The sequence below is a fragment of the Coenobita brevimanus genome, unplaced genomic scaffold, assembly GCF_032717465.1.
Source record: "Coenobita brevimanus isolate Jiangsu-jjx unplaced genomic scaffold, ASM3271746v2 jjx.HiC_scaffold_217, whole genome shotgun sequence".
Taxonomy (NCBI): Eukaryota; Metazoa; Arthropoda; class Malacostraca; order Decapoda; family Coenobitidae; genus Coenobita; species Coenobita brevimanus.
This window is the reverse complement of record NW_027643072.1, coordinates 28,669-47,813: the sequence shown is the minus strand read 5'-3', so window position 1 is coordinate 47,813 and position 19,145 is coordinate 28,669. Positions and strand designations below refer to the sequence as shown.

At 42.0% G+C, this 19,145-nt stretch overlaps 1 pseudogene; it reads left to right on the top strand.

Annotated features, from left to right (window-relative positions):
• Positions 1-19,145, top strand: part of LOC145389798 (mediator of RNA polymerase II transcription subunit 24-like) — a 73,446-nt pseudogene that overhangs the window by 35,416 nt on the left and 18,885 nt on the right.

Sequence of the window (19,145 nt, the reverse complement as noted above, 5' to 3'; positions counted from 1 at the left end):
AATGTCTGACTTGGCTCATATCTCTGACTGGGGTAAAAATAATATGGTTGTCTTTAATGCTTCTAAGACTCAGTTCTTACACCTATCAACCCGACAAAATCTTCCACAGGTATACCCACTAATGTTTAATAATATTCAGATTAATCCTGCATCATCCTTGAACATGCTTGGGGTTTCATTTACTCGGGACTTATCTTGGAAAGATCATATTGCATCTCTTGTAAAATCTGCTTCCAAGAGATTGGGTGTGCTAAGCCGACTCCGCTCTTTCTTTACCCCTGCACAATTGTTGACTCTATACAGGGGTTTTATCCGCCCCTGTGTGGAGTACAACTCTCATGTGTGGGGAGGCTCCCACATACAGCTCTTCTCAATAGGGTGGAGTCAAAGGCTTTTCGTCTCATTAACTCTCCTCCTCTTACTGACTCCCTTCAACCTCTGTCTCTTCGCCGCACTGTTGCATCTTTATCTCTTTTCTATCGCTACTTTAATGGTCACTGCTCCTCTGAACTGTCTGCTTGCATTCCTCCACCTCTACGACGGGCGCGTAGCACCCGTCTGGCAGCAAACTCTCATCCCTTTTCTGTCCAACTCTCTAATGCAAGAGTTAACCGTTACTCCCAGTCTTTCATTCATGCAACAGGTCAGCTCTGGAACTGTCTCCCTCTGTCTGTATTTCCTCCTGCCTATGATCTCCAGTCTTTCAAACGCAGTGTGTCCAGGCATCTCAAAATGATCGGATCTTGAATTTGGCTCTCTATTGTATTTTGTTTTTCTCTTGGAGGGAACTGTTACTGCGGGCTCATGGCCTTTGGTTCCTTCTTCCTCGCATTAAAAAAAAAAAAAAAAAAAAAAAAAAAAAATACTGCACCTTCATTGGCGACGTTACCTCCTCATCACTTCTGATCATTTCTTCCTCTAGCACCACGTAAACTTTGTCCTCCACATTGTCATCGATTAGGGAATCACCCTCACCTTGAATTTCATACTGTGGTGCGACATGTCTTTACTGACCAGGTCACTGGTAACAGTTGAGTTGCTGAGACAATGGCATGTGGGGGGGGGAGGTCACTCGGGGTAAGGCATTGTCCCCACCTGGCCTCAGGTAGAGGAAGGTGTCCCGCATATATGTACCAAAAATCACAAGCGAAATTTGAAAAATGTGCAAATGACGGACCTTGCAATTGCATAGCATTTATAAACATTGACGGGACTCACAGTGACAAAACGTCCGTGTGCATATGTACGTTAACAGGATGGGGAGGGTTAAGATGTGAGTGACCAGCCTAACTCATCGCTGAGTGGCATTACATGAACAATAAACCCCAACCACTTTTTGGATGCAAACCTGCACAGGCTTAATCCAATTGGAGTACCTTAATTACCTACTAAACCACCAGGTGCCATAATATGGTTATATGGTTACCACTCAGCATAGTAAATGGTTTCCTGTTATACTGAAAACCATTTGGCTTGTCACCCAGTGTTGAGTCACCTGTAGACAGAAGGAAAAGGAAAGATTGAAGGAAAGGAAGACAGAAGAGGAAGGAATGAAAGAAGAAAGTAAAGGGCAGCACTACATTGAGTGAGTGGATGTTGAGCACCCCCACCGACCATTAGGCGATATAACTTTATTGTGATTAGTCAAGTTCAAATGAAATGGAGGACTAGAAGACGGGAAGGACATGAGACGGTCATCAGGGTCAGCTACATAACAATCCCTCTCAACATTTGTGACTGTGAAACTCCTGTGTGTGTAAGTATAGTGACTTCCCTGCTACCTTTCCCATCAAGTGTAACTAACCTCTTAGATATGAAGTTAGCAAATAAATGACCTGGGAAGGAGTCACTTTGTAAACTTCTTGGGGGAGGACACTCTGATGGAGTCTTATTACTACTCTCACTTGATCCTGATGGCTGCACAGCTCCAGTCTTACTAGTGTCTAACAGTGGCTCTACAGGAGTCTGTTTATCAACTACTGACTGCTCCACTCTGACCTTATCAACATTATCTACCCGCTGGGGAGGGGAGGGGGTGACTACGGTTAACAATATCTAGGGGGTGGCAGCTCTCTGTTGGTGTCATAAGATCCCCAGGAGTTTACCAAAGTAACGTGTTTCACGTTGGAACTTTTCCCTTGTTTTTTCCAGCACCAGTCCTCCAAGTGCCCCGTTTTGCTAATACTGGCAAAATCTGACACTTGACCCTCTGGCAACACTGTTCTCGCTTACTTTTGTGGAACTAACTTGCTCTGGGGTTGCGGTGTTCCCAGTAGTGTCACTTGACATTAACCTGCCTTTCTCAGAGGAAAGGTTCACAAAAATTGGTTGGTTCACTGTCCTACCTTTAACAAATGACTGAGGCTTATGTTCATGCTTATGAATAATGCTATAATTATCTGCTACAACAGCAGCCTCAGGTAGGGTATCTAAATCTTTCTCTGCTAGGTATGTAGCAGCATCCCTATCTGTGTTACCAGTGAAGTTCTCCTAGATCATTAATTCTCTCAGTTTAGAGAAATTGTCAACTTTCTTAGAATGTAACCATTGATCAAATAAGTCTGTGAGTATGCTATCATATTCCAAATGAGTCAGATCTTTCTGTTTAACCCCTTAACTACGGGGCGTCACTTTCGTCACTCTTGGGAGCAAGGGGTCGCCGCGGGGCGTCACATTTGTGAGTCTGTGTTATTTTGAATTCGCCCGGATTTTCAAGTGGTGGCTTGTATCATTTATCAGTACTGCCAATGTCCAACACTAGTCAGCACTCCTAATCTCATCTGTACTCCCATCCATTGTTGACAATTTAGCCATTTCTCCCCGTTCTTGACTCCCCTCCCTACCTCCCCTCCATTACCCTCTCCTCTCGCCTGCCCAGCCGTGCTGCGCTAAGTAAATCATCCCTGGAATTTTCCACTGATTTCATCCATTGAAATAAGCCCTATGCCCTAGTCTTATACCAAATAATATATACAAAATAGAAATAAGGTAAGTGATAGTGTCATACACCTGGAATTGGCTAATTATCACCTGACAACACCTCACGTGCACTCATTCGCTAATTTTCGCTGTTTATTTCCCCTTGAAATATGCCGTATAATTTATTCTCGTAATAAAAATATATATAAGAAAGGAAGGGAGAACCCAAAGTGATATTTACATTCACCTGGAACTACCTAATTTATTATGTATTGTCTAGATTACCTGCCGATCATTTCATAGCTTATATATTAGCAGCTGTCACCACACTGACATTGGCAGCATTGCACTCCCCCTAGGCAGGCCACCACACACTGTATTCAGTTTACTGTCGTCTTTCAAGGTGAAACCACGTCGGATTCGCGCCTGTCCTATTCCGCCGCTTTTTAGCCCCATGCAAAAGTCCCTGTGACCTCTACCCCCTACTAAACCTCGTGTGGAAAGGGGTAAAGGGTTAAGTGAATGGTGTGGAACGTGAACTGGCTAATTTATCAATGAAAATGATGGACAGTGACTACGATCTTTCTGGTGAGTAAAACAGTGCAAGTGGAAATGTAAATAATGTGTAAACAGCAAGTGGAAGCAATGAATGTAAATATAAGTGAACAGTGGAAAATAGTTTTATAAGTTATTGCAAGTGACAGTGCATAAAAGTGTAAGTAAAATAGAAATGTAAATAAAATAGAGAATGTAAATAGAAATGTAAATGAGTAGTAATATAAGAATACAAGTATATATACTAGGAGTAACGAAAGTGAAAGTTTCACTCTAGCATGTATAAATACTATGAGTTATGAAAGTGGAAGTGAAAGTGGCAGATTCGCTCTCAGCGCTAGTATACAGGACGAGAATGTGAATGCTACGTATTTTACTGAAAGAGAAATTGAATGCCTACAGTGACAATAAACTAATATTACTGAAGGAAACTTATGGATAAAGACTGCAGATATATATAAGTGTTATATAGTAATAGAAATATATGGATAAAGACTGCAGGTATATATAAGTGTTATTTAGTAATAGAAATATAAAGTGTGAGTGTTTTTATGAATAATAAATGATAGAACACCAGCGGTGAACGAGCGCAAGTGGGAAGGTCATATGCGCTCATAATTTTCATTGCTTTCACGTGTTTTTTTTTTTTCGGAGTATGGATTCCAGACTATTTGAAAATCATAGAATAGTGTTTCTAGTGATAATATCAGGCTGTGGTAATCATATTACGGGTTGTCAGGAAGTGTAAAATGGAGACTTCGTTACCCAACTTCAGAAGTCTCCACAAGTCCTATGGTACTCGACGAAGGCTCAACAAACATCCCAGGAGAAAGCTGAAGATATGTGCCATATGCTTATCTAATTTTAATATTCTAGGACTAATAACTGATTTTTGGCAAATATTTTTAGAGAGTCTGTCGGAGCGCGAATATGCCCGCAAGAGACGCAAGTCAAGCCAAAACAACCCCGCGGTTTATGGGTTAAAAGTAGATAAAAATTTAAGCCTATATGCCTCTGGCATAAATTCATATGCTTTGAGAATGGCATCTTTTAAACATTCATAGTTAGAACTTACGTTTAAGTACTTGGGTAGTGTGATGAGCAAGGATGGAGGTTTGGAGGGTGAAGTGCTTGAAAGGGTACAGCAGGGAAGAAAGGTTGCTGGTTCCTTGAAAGCAGTGATAAGAAGCAGGGAAGTGAGCATGGAAGTGAAAAAGTTACTACATGACAGTATTGTGATACCAACTCTAACGTTATGGAGGTGGAGCTTGGACGTTGCTGGAAGGACACAAGTCAAGAGTGAGAGCAGTGGAAATGAGTTATTTAAGAGGAGCCTGTGGAGTCACATGGAGAGACAGGCTGACAAATGAGGATATAAAGGAGCGTTGTGGTGTGGATGTGGATGTGATAGGAAGCGTTAGGAGGAATACACTGAGGTGGTTTGGCCATGTGGAGAGGATGGAGGGTGAAAGACTGATGAAGAGAGTGTATGTGAGTGAGGTGGAGGGGGGAAGAGGGAGGGGGAGGCCGAGGATGAGATGGAGGGATGGGGTGGAGAGGTCTATGAGAGAGGGGGGTGTGAGTTGGGAGCTGGGCAGTGAAATGGCAGGGGACAGGGCGACATGGAGGCAATTTGTTTGTGGCCACCCCAAACGGGATTGAGACGTCTGGCAATAGATAAATAGATAGATAGTTAGCACTTTGATCAACTGATAAAGAAATATAAGCCACCTGAGCCTTTCCTTTCAAAACACTCTGCAGCAGTACTGTCCAAGAGTCTTTTGGCCAAGAAAGATGACCTGCCACCTTTTCAAACATATGGAAGTACTTAGTGACATCTTGCCCATTAACCCCTCAAGACTGATGCCGCATGATCTTGCTTTTGTGTAATTTGACATGCCAGCCTATCCCACTCGATCGATAAAGACACACAAAAAATGGGGGAGGGTAACTCCGCCCCTTTGGTGACGTGTATAGGATCAGACCAATGAGAGCTAGTGTCTAGGGTGGTATGGCATGATTGGCCCCCTAAGGTAGGGGAGAAGGAATCCCTCCCACCACCATCACTTTACCTCCGTCAGCCCAATTGCGTCATCTCCACATTGTCCCCTCCCAACCCACCATACCTCCAACATACCCTGTACAGAGGTGTATGTGCATAGCAACCTTTCTCCCTTCTCCCTTCTCCCCTGTCCCTCCATCCTCCTCCCCCCTCCAGCCATACACACTCCACCTCCACTTTTCTCCTGGCTTGTTTTGTTGCTATGGGCATATGCCACACTGACAGCTTGTCCTACCAACTCTAGGGAACACTTCACATTAACATTAGTTATATATATATAATTATTTACCATAAATAATGCATTTTCTGTACATTTTCTGTTTTCGCCCATGGGGTATTGGTAACCTTTTTGCATCTTTGACAGGCGGTTGTGCAATAACTATTTGGTCAATCTGGCTGAAACATACATTTTCAGGTGTGTAAATTCAGTCTCTTGAAATGTGGAAGAAATATTTTTACATTGGTGAAAGGCGAAAAATTGACCCTGTTTTGCGGCTGGAGGGACAGACCTGCTGAACAAATTGCGTACTTTAGAGGTTAATGGGAGTGCTAGCTTTATGTTCCTGGCAACATCAAAAGATTCCCTGGCAGACAAACTATTAGCTCAGGGTGAACTATCATGGTGCTTCAGTCTGAATTCATAATCCATTTCCTTTGTCTCACTTGGGCTTGTAACTCAAGTTCTCTCACTTTAGCTTGCACTTCTGGTTCTCTCACTTTATCTTTCACTTCAAGTTCTCTCAGGCCAATTCTGACTTGCTCAGGTTGCACTTTGTCGCCAGTATCATGAGCTGAAAAATCGCTGGGGCAAGATATCTCTGATGCCAAAACCTCAGGATCAACACCTTGTGCAGTATCAAGTAGCTCAGGACTAACTGTGGAGGACTCATTTTACGTAAACATGGTGTCCAGTATTAAAACAAGTAAATTAGTCTTAGTGATTGGGGCAGAAAATCTCAACTTCAAGGCCTGGGCAAGCAATATGAGCTCATGTTTTGTGAGTGTTATTCATTCTGGTTGGGGAAGGCGTAGACTCCAAAAATGTTTTCACATCACTGTCACTCATTAAGGCCATGATTACTGATTATAGTTAAGTAGGTAAGAGTAAGCACTGTGTATTTGGCCAAGGTTACCAATATTATGTCACAGAGCTATCCCGGCAAGGAGGTTGCCAAATTGTTATGGGTGTATATATTACGGTGCACTCTTAACCCATAATTAATTGCCAATAGGGGTAAGGTAAAGCTTTCAAGAAAATTAACTTTACTTTACACTGTAATGTACACACACCAAAGAAGAAACCAGGATTCGTTTTACAAAGGGGAATTCACGTAGGCCTCACAATACAAATGTAAAACGAGGTATTTCTCTTACCTAACCAGATTACAATCAGTGGAGGCAAGGAGAACTCGTCGATGATATAATCTAGATATAATGCACACACTAGTGTCATATGAAGTGAACCAAAAATGGGAAATAGTGCACAAACAGTGTGTTTTGTAATCTTAGTAATGTTTGAAAATACTGTATGTTGAAAAGTGCAGCAGAATGTGTCTCTCTCGCTAGGTCCTCAAGCTTTATAGTAGCCTTACTCCGCCTCTCCTGGCCAACTAGCCACTAAGCTGTCTTAAGTATAATCTGCAGTCAGTATTAAACAACGGAGGGCACCGGCTATCAATTACGAGTTAACATATCCCAAACATAGCCAATGAGTAGCTGTCGAGAAAGATGGAACTGAACTGTTATTGGAAAACACTCTCACTTTTTGTCCCTCCCACACTATATGTCACTCCCACTTACGGTCAAGGACAAAGGTCTCTGTGTAGTTCTGGGAAAAACATTTACTGATATTCTGCCTAGAAGCAGAAAAACTGACTGCTGAGTAAACAGAAGGAAAATAGCAAGGTCTTAAATTCATCAACTACAGGCAGCAAAACTGATGAGGAAAAGATTTAACATTCTTGACGGCCCGCCTTATCTCTCTACTTTATCTTCACACCTTCTGTTTCACCCATTCACTACTGGGGTAACTACGCCAGTGACACTACCCACACGCTGAATCAGTAGCTCACAGGAGGTTGTTCTTGAGAGCTCTGCACTGTTCATTAACACTTACATCAACAGCTCCCTGTTCAACCACCACTCTACTCACCATTCTATAGAAGGGATTTCTTACTGCTTGGTCTTTCTTTTAGTTTCCATATTTTTCTCCTAGGTGCATAGGTCCTCTTCTTCATGACCTGCTCTTTTAGCACCATGTCACATTTCAATAATCTGTGTTGCTTCATACACTCTTCACTCCCTATAATTTTAACATCCCTCTCCAACCTGCTATCAGTCCTCTTGACCAGGAATTTGTCTATCTGGCTATTATTTCCCCCAGACTCGTATGTAATCAACCTACTCTCTCTTTTCCTAAAATGCTTGGAAAATAAATGTCAGAAATGAATTTGTCATGGTTTTATTATTAGATTAAAGCATTTAAAATTTTCATTAACTGAATTCCAAATATTCACAGCAAAATTTCAAATTTTTGAAATGCCTTAAATCAAAATTGGCAGCCAAAAGGGTTAAATTGATCTCGTTTGTAATACCATGTTTATTCCCTCCGCTATTATCTTTTTCAACTGTCATTGTGTTTTTGTTGGAAATGGAGTGTAATTCATATGAAGGAAGTCACTTCAGAAGTTTCTCTTCTGATAATAAGCACATATTCTGAGCCCCTTCAGCACGGTGTATTAAACTTACTAATCATAACTGTAAATTGTATGTTGATTTTTACAGAGTGCAAGAATCTAACGTCCTGGCAAACATCCAGAACAACGAAGGGCAGGGGTCCCATATTGGTAACCCAAACCTCATCCTTCATGCCCAGCCCACCGTAACTAGCATTCTGAAAACTCTAAGCAACAAAAATCAGGTCAGTCACTTTTAGTGTCTTAAGTCTCTAAACAGTAAGATCATACACCCACCGCAAATTGACTTAGGACCTACACATCGAATTGCTATGGAAGAGTTGTCTGTCTTTGCTTTGTGTTTCCACTTCTACCAAGTGAATTTTTGGTGCAAGAAGTAACTGGCAATTCCTATGGTGTTGGCAGGAGGTGGTGAAACACTCAGCATGTCAGTGCTTGCCCAGAAGGGAGAGTGGGAGTATATGTTCCTGTAGCTCCGAGCCCCTCTTTTTTCATATGCATTACTGTTTGCCCTGTTATTTTCCTAGAGTCGAATTGTCATGCCTGGAAAGTACTGCTCAAGGGATGAGAGGGTCTGTATCATTGCTTGGAGGTAGGATAATGTCCCTGTTGACACGATTTGTGAATGTACTGGATGCGCAGAGTTGACCGTCATGAAGATTCTTGCTGCAATGTGCGGCCTGCCACCTGATATCATACCAGAGCACAGGCATGGTGGTGGAAAGAAGAGGACGACTTCCAGAGGTACAGATACGCTTCTCAAGAGAGAAGTAATCAAGAATCCTCAACTGACAGCAGCAGAATTGAAGAGAATGCATCGCCAGCTGTTACAAGACGTCTCAGTTCGAACTATCCAACACCGCTTGCAGGAGCAGGGTTTGCCAAGCCACACCGCAGCCAAGAAACCGCCTCTCACTGACTGCATGAAGAAGCAGCGCACTCAGTTTGCCAAGAAGTATGCACACTGGATATTGAATGAGTGGAGAAAAGCTATGTTTTCTGATGAAAGCACATTTCAAGTGTTCCAGGTGCGTTTTGCCAAGGTTTGTCGCCCTGCCTCCTGTAATCGATATGACCATGCTTACACGGTGCTGACTGTCAAGCACCCACAGTCTGTAATGGTAAGTGGTGTTTCTCAGGTGAAATGGGAAGGAGAGGCCTCTACTTTCTTCCTAAGAACTTGATGATGAATGGTGGCCGGTACATTCAAGTTGTGAAAGATCATATGGTATACTTTTTTGCTATTCATGGGTGCAACTTTTTCATGCACGATTCAGCTCCATATCACAAGTCAAGAAAGGTGACAAAATGGCTTCAGGATAATCGGTTTGAGGTCCTCGACTGGCCTGGCAACAGTCCGGATCTAAATCTGATAGAAAACTGCTGGGCAAAGATGAAGAAAATCATGGGAGAGAAGAAGACACCCAATTTGGACAACCTCAAGACTGAACTGACATAGTTGGTGCAAAGAAATGTCCTTACTTTGGAGATCTAAGTGATTCCATGCCAAAATGTATCCAGCTGGTCTTGAAAAACAAGGGAAACATGATTTCTTATTAATGAATGGCATTTCATGAACAAATGTTGTGATATACTATGATTTCTGTGTTTTTTAATACCTTTTGGGGGGAGGTCCTAAGTCAATTTGTGGTAGCTATATATATACATACATACAGGCATACCCCAGTTTAACGATGTAATCGGTTAGGTACAACCCCATTGTTAGGCTGGGTATTGTGTATCGGGGTACTTTTAACATGTACAGTAATGTGGAGCGTTTACCAGCCTTGGTTTTCCCCCCCAAACCAAGGCCAAAACCCAGCCAACTGAGCCCAAAAACAAGTTTAAAACCAATCTAAATGGCTGTCAGGGAAGCTAACCTAAGCCTAACACCTGTAAATAACTCACTAAAACCAACAAATACAATTAAAAAATCGTCAAATATAAGTCTGGAAAGAATCAAGTTTAGGAAACTGTACCCAAAAATGACAATGTTCACCTCACATTTGGCTAAAACACATTAATCTAAACCTAAAAACAGTTTATAAATCAACCTAAACACACAGTTTTAGTCTAAAATATCATCAAAATCGGTTTTTAAAAAAATCAAAACCCATCATTAAACCGGGGTTTGGCCATCATTAGGCAGGGTATGGTGGTATTTCTACTCCCATCGTTAAGGCTGGGTATCGCATCTAGGGGTATCGTATATCAAGGTATTATTGTGTATGCAGTAACTTCTCAAATAATGTGAGGGTTATGTTCCTGGAGAGGTTGCCTTATCTAAAAACGTGTTATTTAAACATAAGTTTCCCATAAGAAACAATGGTAAAATTGGGGGTTACGTTCCTGGACTCAGGGAAAGTCAACCCATTTGGGAAATTATGCTGCTCTGAACTTAAAAGAAACGATATTAATTTGAAAGAAAATCCACATACAAAACAAAAACAGTTTATTTGGGGAGAAGTAAACAACATTTGAGCCCTAGTTGGGCCGAAGCGTTGTTTACTTCACCCCAAATACATACAGTACTGTTTTTGTTTTTTACATGGATTTCCTTTCAGTTTTGCTTCTTTCACGGCATTGTCAAAGTTCTTCAACATTATTGATACATTAGGAGGTCATAGAAACAATATAGTAACAGCAACATTTTCATTACGGTAAGTAGGTCACAAACAATAACAACACACAGCATCACTTCATCTATGCATCACTCGTCATCTGCTGCTGTCCCTCCTCACCCCGTTTCCCAACCTCCATCCCTCCCCCACCTACTGCTGCTCCCCCTCTTCGCTCTGCTGTCCTGATATTTAAAGACTTAATTTACCATAATGAAACAGGTACAATATATATACAGTATATATATTTTTTCAACTGAATACGGTAAATTAAACCGTCCCCGAGACGGTCTATCAGCTCGGGACTGTCCAAGACGCGCACAGCTAATTTGAAAACATCACGTACGTGTAAAATCGCGTTAAATCGAGAAACCCTTGTTAGTTAAACATATCTCCTTAAATATTTGCTCGTGTTAAAACAAAAATGCACTGGTTAAACTCGCGTTAGTTGAGAGGTTACCGTATATACATACAGGTAACTCGCACGGAACACGAGGGTTTCGTTCCTACCGTGCCGTGTTAGGTGCGAAATCGCGTATATTTAAACTACTCCGTATTTTGCTCCCTAGACCCCCCAAATGTGTTGTTTTGCTGTTATCTGTCACTAGAAAGCACTTTAAGTGGTTAGAAGGTTTATTTAATGTTATAACTCACAAATACAGTACTCCTGAGCAAAACTTCCACACACAAATACTGTACGTAAACACAAGGAAACATTCCGACGCCGATCATAGGTAATAAATTAGGTTAACTGGTACCAGTGCTTTAACTTACAAGTACATACCAGAACAGTACATATTTAACTTAGAAATGCAGTACTGTGATATCGAATGATTTCAGTACATAATCTGTTAGGAATGGCTGGAAAAAAAAAAAATGTTATGAATACATTTTCACCTTTTTGATATATGTTTATGGTAGTTTCGAGTTATTTTTTACGTTATCGTTGTGCCCATGCTTGGAAAAGGGAGCGAAAGAGTTGAATTTTCAGTCCTAAATGAGAAAACTGCACGTCCTCCAAGGCTAGACTCTGCCACGGGAGAATAAGGTGGAGGGTCAGTCCGATTAGCAATAAGGAAGTTGTGCCACAACTTCGAGCTCCCACACCACGAGAATGGCTAAAAATAGAATCGTAATGCAGTTTCAGAACGAACAATAAGTCTAATTATTACGAATACAGATGCAAAGCAGAAATAAATACGTTTACAGACAGGGAAAACGTATTTTTTCCGTCATAACATGTTCATCTTTCTCAATCATTTTACGTTCATCTTTATCATTTTACCTTGTTATTTTCGCAATATATATTGTTGCCTCGTAAACAGGGTGGTTGTTTGTGTTTTGCAAGGGAGGAAAAAGGTTGTATTTTCTGTCTGGGTCGAGATAATGGGTGTAACTATATGTGGTTAGGCATGGCCACGAGCGAAAAAATCGTACATCCACTCATCACGATAGCCGGTGGTGAACTGACAGTCTAATGACAGATGATACTTGAGACGGTGAAGTCAAGGTCATGTCCCAGATTTTCGTTCACTTCCCGAAAGTTTTCACAATTTTCTACAAGTTGCAAACCATTACAGCAAACCTGAGCAAATAGGTAAAGATACCAAGACAAAAATGTATTTTTCTCTTATTATAAGTCTTTAACGAACAAACAAAAAAAAGGCAATATTCCGACGCCGATCATAGGTAATCATATAAATCAGGTTAACTCCTTCATTTAATGCTTTAATTGCTTACAAGTACATACCAGAACAGTAAATATTTAACTTACAAATACAGTACTGTAGAAAAGCAGTACAGTAAGAGTTTAACGAACAAACAAAAAAGGCAATATTCCAACGCCGATCATGGGTAATCATATAATTCGGGTTATCTGGTTACAAGGCTTTATTTAATGATTTAACTTTATTTAAGTGCTTACAAGTACAGTACATACGAGAACAGTAAATATTTAACTTACAAATACTGAACAGCACTGTGGAAAAAACGAACAAATAAAAAAGGCAATATTCTGACGCCTATCAGGTAAACTGGTTATAAGACTTTATTTCTTGCTTTAACGTTATTTAATAGTACTTTAAGTTGCACATAAACTTACCAGAACAGTACGGTACTGTAAATATTTAACTTACAAATACTGTGCTACTGTACTCGGGAATGTCTCACTCACTGAATAATTTCCCGCCTAGATCGTCACGTAATCAAAACAAACCGGGCGCTGCCATGGTGACGTTCGAGGATTTGATATTTCAAAGGCCTCTCCTGCGTTAATTTGTAGTTTTCATAATGGTTTTTAAATCTTACGTTGTCTTATATGTATCCCAGCCCTTACCGTGTATAATTGCGAGCGCGTTCCGTGAGATCGTGTTCCGTGCGAGTTACCTGTATATATATATATATATATATATATATATATATATATATATATATATATTAAATATATATATACTGTATGTATATGTATAAATATATATATACAGTATATATATGTATAAATATATAGATTGATAGATAGATACTGATATCTATCTATCTATTTATCTATATATACATACACTTATACAGTACCCTCGCGTCCAGCACAGTAATATTGTCATGCACAGGTCCCGTGTTGGACCAAAAACGTGTTGGACAAACAACAGAGCTCATGGGGAAAAATGAATTATGTCAGCAACCCTAGGAAAAGTCACCCTAAATGCCTACCATATATCTTTACATATATTGGTACTACTGTAATTATAATAAATGGTGCTGTACTATGAATGATAACTAACCTTTTAGGATAGTGTTGGTGGGCTTGCTGGGAATGGAAGGTGGTATCCGAGGCTGTAGGTAGTCCTACTGGGTCCCTGGAGGATGGCTGCTGGCGTCACTAGCGGGTAATGGCTGCTGCTCCTCCTCAAGCTCCCTCATAAATCCTGCGAAACCACACTCAGAATCACTATCCTCATCCACATCCATGGAAGGTCCTGCTTCTGCCTGTCCTAGCACTCCGTAAGCCTTCACTGTTGCCAGGATCTTGTCTTGGTTTTTTATTATGGTTCTCACTCTGGCTTCATTCACGTCGTAGGCCTTGTGATGTCCACTTTCCTCTCCCTTTTCTTTTTCCTCTCGATGATTTCTAGCTTGGTGGCCTGAGGGAGGTGCCGCCGCTTCTTGGGGTTCTCAGAAGGCTTCCTAGGCATCGTGAGCAGTGTAAAATGCAGTAGCAAGGGCAGAAAATGCAGAGAGAAAAAAGCACCTTCCAATGTGAATTATGCGACTGAGTGACACTATGGCGGGAGAAATTTAAACAAAACATCACGTGAGAGCAGAAGCATTTTTGATTGGGCGACATCACGATCACGTCACGATAGTGGGTGGGGGAGGCAACTTGATCAGAAGTTTTGATTGGCTGTCAGCATCACAGGAACGTCCAGTATGACCGTGTTGGACCGGGGGTGATCATGCTAGAGGCGAACTCTGTGGATTTCGCCCACTTCTCGGAGCTCCGTGCGTGTTATGCTAATGCAACCATGTTACAGTAATTAAATTGTATTAAATCATACTAATTTTTTGCTCTCCGTGCTGGACGTGAATCGTGCTGGACAAACGCGTGTTGGACGTGAGGGTAGTGTATATATACAGTAATCCCTATACTATCCGGACGCCCACTATCCGGACTCCCCACTTACCGGACATTGTGGGCCTTGACCTTTGGAACCCAAAAATGCCCCAGAAAAGAAAAAAATCTCCCCCAAATTCATATTTTTTCCCACCTGTAATTGGAAACTGCCGCTCGGTGCCAAACAGGCCAGCTGTGTTCACACGCAGCCCCTTCACCCCATCCTTCCTCCCCCGGGGGGTTGCCATTTGGTATTTTTCACTACCATGTGTGGACCAATTTGGTAATGAAAAATTCTTTTGGTAATCTATCTATCTATCTATTGCCAGACACCACAGTCCCGCAAAGGGTGGCCATTTGACACTGAGTTAGTTGTTTTGAATCAGAATAATGCATTACCAAATGGATTTTTCTCACTTATGAGGATACACAGGATGGAGATGGTGGATTGTCTACTTGCTCTGATTAATCTACTAGCCTACATAGCATGAAAATAATCAATATCTAACTATCTATCTATCTATCTATAGCCCGACACCCTAATCCCACAAAGAGTGGCCGCAGACAAAACGCCTCCAAGTCGCTCTGTCACCCACCATTTGACTACCCTCCCCCCAACTCACCCCCCCCTCCCTCATATACCTCTCAACTCCATCCCTCCACCTCATCCTCGGTCTACCTCTCCCTCTCCCTCCCTCCACCTCACCTACATACACCCTCTTAGTCAGTCTTTCATTCTCCATTCTCTTCACATGTCCAAACCACCTCAGTGTATTTCTCCTAATCTTCTCAACCACATCCACATCCACCCCACAACGTTCCTTCACTTCTTCATTCGTCAACCTGTCCCTCCACGTCACTCCACTTGCTCCTCTCAAGTAACTCATTTCCACTGCTCTCACTCTTGACTTGCTCCCCTCTTGCAAGGTCCATGCCTCGCTTCCATATGTCAGGGTAGGGATCACAATACTATCATGCAGTGACTTCTTAACTTCCATACTCACCTCCCTATTTCTCAACACTGCATTCAGTGTACCAACAACCTTCCTTCCCTGCTGTACCCTTTCACGCAGTTCATCCCCCAAAGTTCCATCCCTACTCATCACACTACCCAAGTACTTGAATGCACTCACATTCTCCATATCCTCACCATCCAACCTCACTGCACACTCTGTGACTTCATTCCTCTCAAACACCATAACTTTACTTTTGTTTACATTAACTTTCAGATTCCTCCTCCGACACACTGTCCCAAATTCATTCACCAAACCTTGCAACTCCCATTCATCTTCACTCAACAGTACAGTATCATCAGCAAACATCAACACCGGAAGCTTCCAAATCTCACCCTCATTTATTAGAGCCACCCCCACATCCACTGCCCTACCCTGCACCTCCTTTACAACCCCATCCATGTATATATTAAACAGCCATGGAGACATCACACACCCCTGTTTCAGTCCCACATTGAGATCAAAGAACTCACTCAGCTCACCATCCACTCGCACCGGAGCTCTAGCTCCCTCGTACATACTTTTCACAGCACTCAACAATTTCCCCTCCACTCCATATATTCTTAATACCTTCCACATACCTTGCCTATCTATTCTGTCATAAGCTTTCTCCAAGTCCATGAAGGCAGCATACACTTACAACATACAAAGCCCAGCTGGTGGCTCTTCTTCATAAATGGATAGTTGCCTGCATCCAAATTTTCACAAGCTATATGAACCCACTCACTGCAGTAGGCGCACTTCAGTGCTTGTGCACTTTTTGCTACAGACCCACTGCAGCGAGGGCACTGGTGTTATTTGCTCATGATAAAGGAGAACAAAAAACAAAACAAAATGACAACAACAGCAAAACGTATATACAATACTACCCGGAATAAACCTGGGTAGCGCCGCCCCCGTTTGTGTCACCCTAATTTAGGAGAAAAAAAGAAAACCAAAAAAAACACAAAGAACAGAAATGGAAGAAAAACAGGGTGTCTGCGAGGTCTCCACGAGCAGGTGGGGTACGACTTGACTACCCTTCTAGGAAAGGTAATGCAAACCAAGGTGCCGCAAAAGTGCTGAGATGGTATTGACAACTTTTCCCAATTCGAGCTTTATGGCAGCAGCAAATACGTCACTTAGGCAAGACCTCATTGGTTACGATACTGCCACTGCACAAAGCAGGAGAATATGAAAACATGTTTGATTTCATTTTAGATCTTAATTTCCTCCTCCTTCTGCTTCTCCACGTGCTCACTGAAGTGCAAAGGTAATGGTTCAGTTTTTGCTTGTTATAGCCACAGTAAGAGCAAATGCAGTTTTAAAGGTGTTCTATGTAATACAGCGTACTGTGAACTTGTGAACAGTTATAAATTTTTTATTTTCGATTAAAAGAGTGATAAAGGTTAAGGAAGAAGTAGGCAGCACCACTCACTTGATGTAGTGCTGCCTACTTTTTCCTTCACCTTTATCACTCTCTATGTGTCTTCCTTCTCACATCCCATTTCTTTCATCTTTCCTGTCCTTTTTATTACTCCTCTTTCCTTTTCAGATGGCTTTACACTGAGTGACAAGCCAAATGGTTTCCTGTAAGCCAGGAAACCATTTGCAGTGCTGGATGGTAACCATATAATCAGTCCATACATGTTCCCTTTGTGTCAGCAAGTGGGCTGGTGGAGGGTTAGTGCCCCTTCCTGTAAAATAGCTAACTCAAAGACTAACGATCAGTGTTGTAGTCAAGTCCAGGCACCTGGAGACCAAGACCAGACCCTCCGAGACCAAGACCAGATCCTCCGAGACCAGACCAAGACCAGACCCTCCGAGACCAAGACCAAGAATTTATGTGTCTGGCGAATGAATGAAAAGTAGGTGCAGCCTGCAGGTGCTGCACTGCTGGTCAGTTTTCACGGGGGTCTCGGCCCCATGAGTGAGTGCATTAGTACCCCAGTCACTCAGTTGCAGATTATGTATCGATGCAATACTCAACACCTTTTAAACAAATTTAAATTGATTATCGCACATGAGTTGAATGAGGTTGAGGTTGAGTTGAATGGGAAGACAATTACTATGAAGAATGAAAAGGAGAAGAGGGCAGTGGGGATAATTCCCAGGGCCAAAACTCAAGAGTATGGAAGGACCAGGGCCTACACCAGGACTGTGACAATTTTGCTTCTTTTTCTGGCCCATGTCAAATGTTTTCCAATCACTCCAGGGTGCGGTTGTAGCTCTTTACAGCCCTGCACACCGGCATTACGGCTTTTGAAAGTTTTTTAAGTTTTTAAAGTTTTGAAAGTACGGTTTTGAAGTTATAATGTAGGATGTTGCATACTTCATCAGTGCCATCGTACTCATAGATAGCTGCATCTTCCTCATGCGAAAGCTGGTTTTTGGAAGACTAGTTTTCGCACTTCTCTCCGAGCTTTATCCATGCCTAAACATTCCATACACAACATATTCATCTGTCGTTTCTCGTGAACAGTCGAGGGGGACTGTCTATTTTACAGGATAATTACACAAGAGACCAAAGGGGTTTCAGGATACAGAGGTGGGAGGTAAAAATTTTCATAAATTTTTTTTTTTTTTTTGGTTTTATGCCTGGTATCCCCAAAGGGCTAAGGCGTTGCCCCTGGGTAGAGGACTTTTTTGGACTGAAGTGTGTAGCATTTTATGACCGGATGCCCTTCCTGATGTCTACCAGTGACCCTTGGGTGGATTTGATCCTCCGACCCTTTGGTCAGAGTGGAGTGCTCTAACCCACTGAGCCACGGCTGCTAAAAAAAAAAAAAAAAAAAAAAAAAAAAAAAAACATAAGTAAAAAATATATATTTTACCTCCATAAGTGCAGGTGATACTGTGTTGTTGAATGAAGGGGAGCTGCAAGGCTTGGTGGATGAGTTTGAGAGAGTGTGTAAGAAACGGAATCTAAAGGCGAATGTAGGGAAGAGTAAAGGGATGGTCTTTGAGAGAGGTGAAGTCAGTGAATGTACAGCGAGGTTGGATGGTGAGGAATTGGAAAATGTGAGTACGTTTAAGTACTTGGGTAGTGTGATGAGTAAGGATGGAGGTTTGGAGGGTGAAGTGCTTGAAAGGGTACAGCAGGGAAGAAAGGTTGCTGGTTCCTTGAAAGCAGTGATAAGAAACAGGGAAGTGAGCATGGAAGTGAAAAAGTTACTACATGACAGTATTGTGATACCAACTCTAACGTATGGAAGTGAAGCTTTAACATAGTTGGACGGACACAAGTCAAGAGTGAGAGCAGTGGAAATGAGTTATTTAAGAGGAGCCTGTAGAGTCACATGGAGAGACAGGCTGACAAATGAGGATATAAAGGAGCGTTGTGGTGTGGATGTGGATGTGATAGGAAGCGTTAGGAAGATTACACTGAGTTGGTTTGGCCATGTGGAGAGGATGGAGGGTGAAAGACTGACGAAGAGAGTGTATGTGAGGTGGAGGGGAGGAGAGGGAGGGGGAGGCCGAGGATGAGATGGAGGGATGGGGTGGAGAGGTATACGAGAGAGGGGGGGGTGAGTTGGGAGCAGGGCAGTGAAATGGTGGGGGATAGGGTGATGTAGAGGTGATTTGTTTGTGGCCACCCAGAATGGGATTGAGGCGTCTGGCAATAGATAGATAGATAGAAGTGCTCCAAATACTTCTTACGGTTGTACCTACTAATTGTTTAAGAGAACAGTTTTC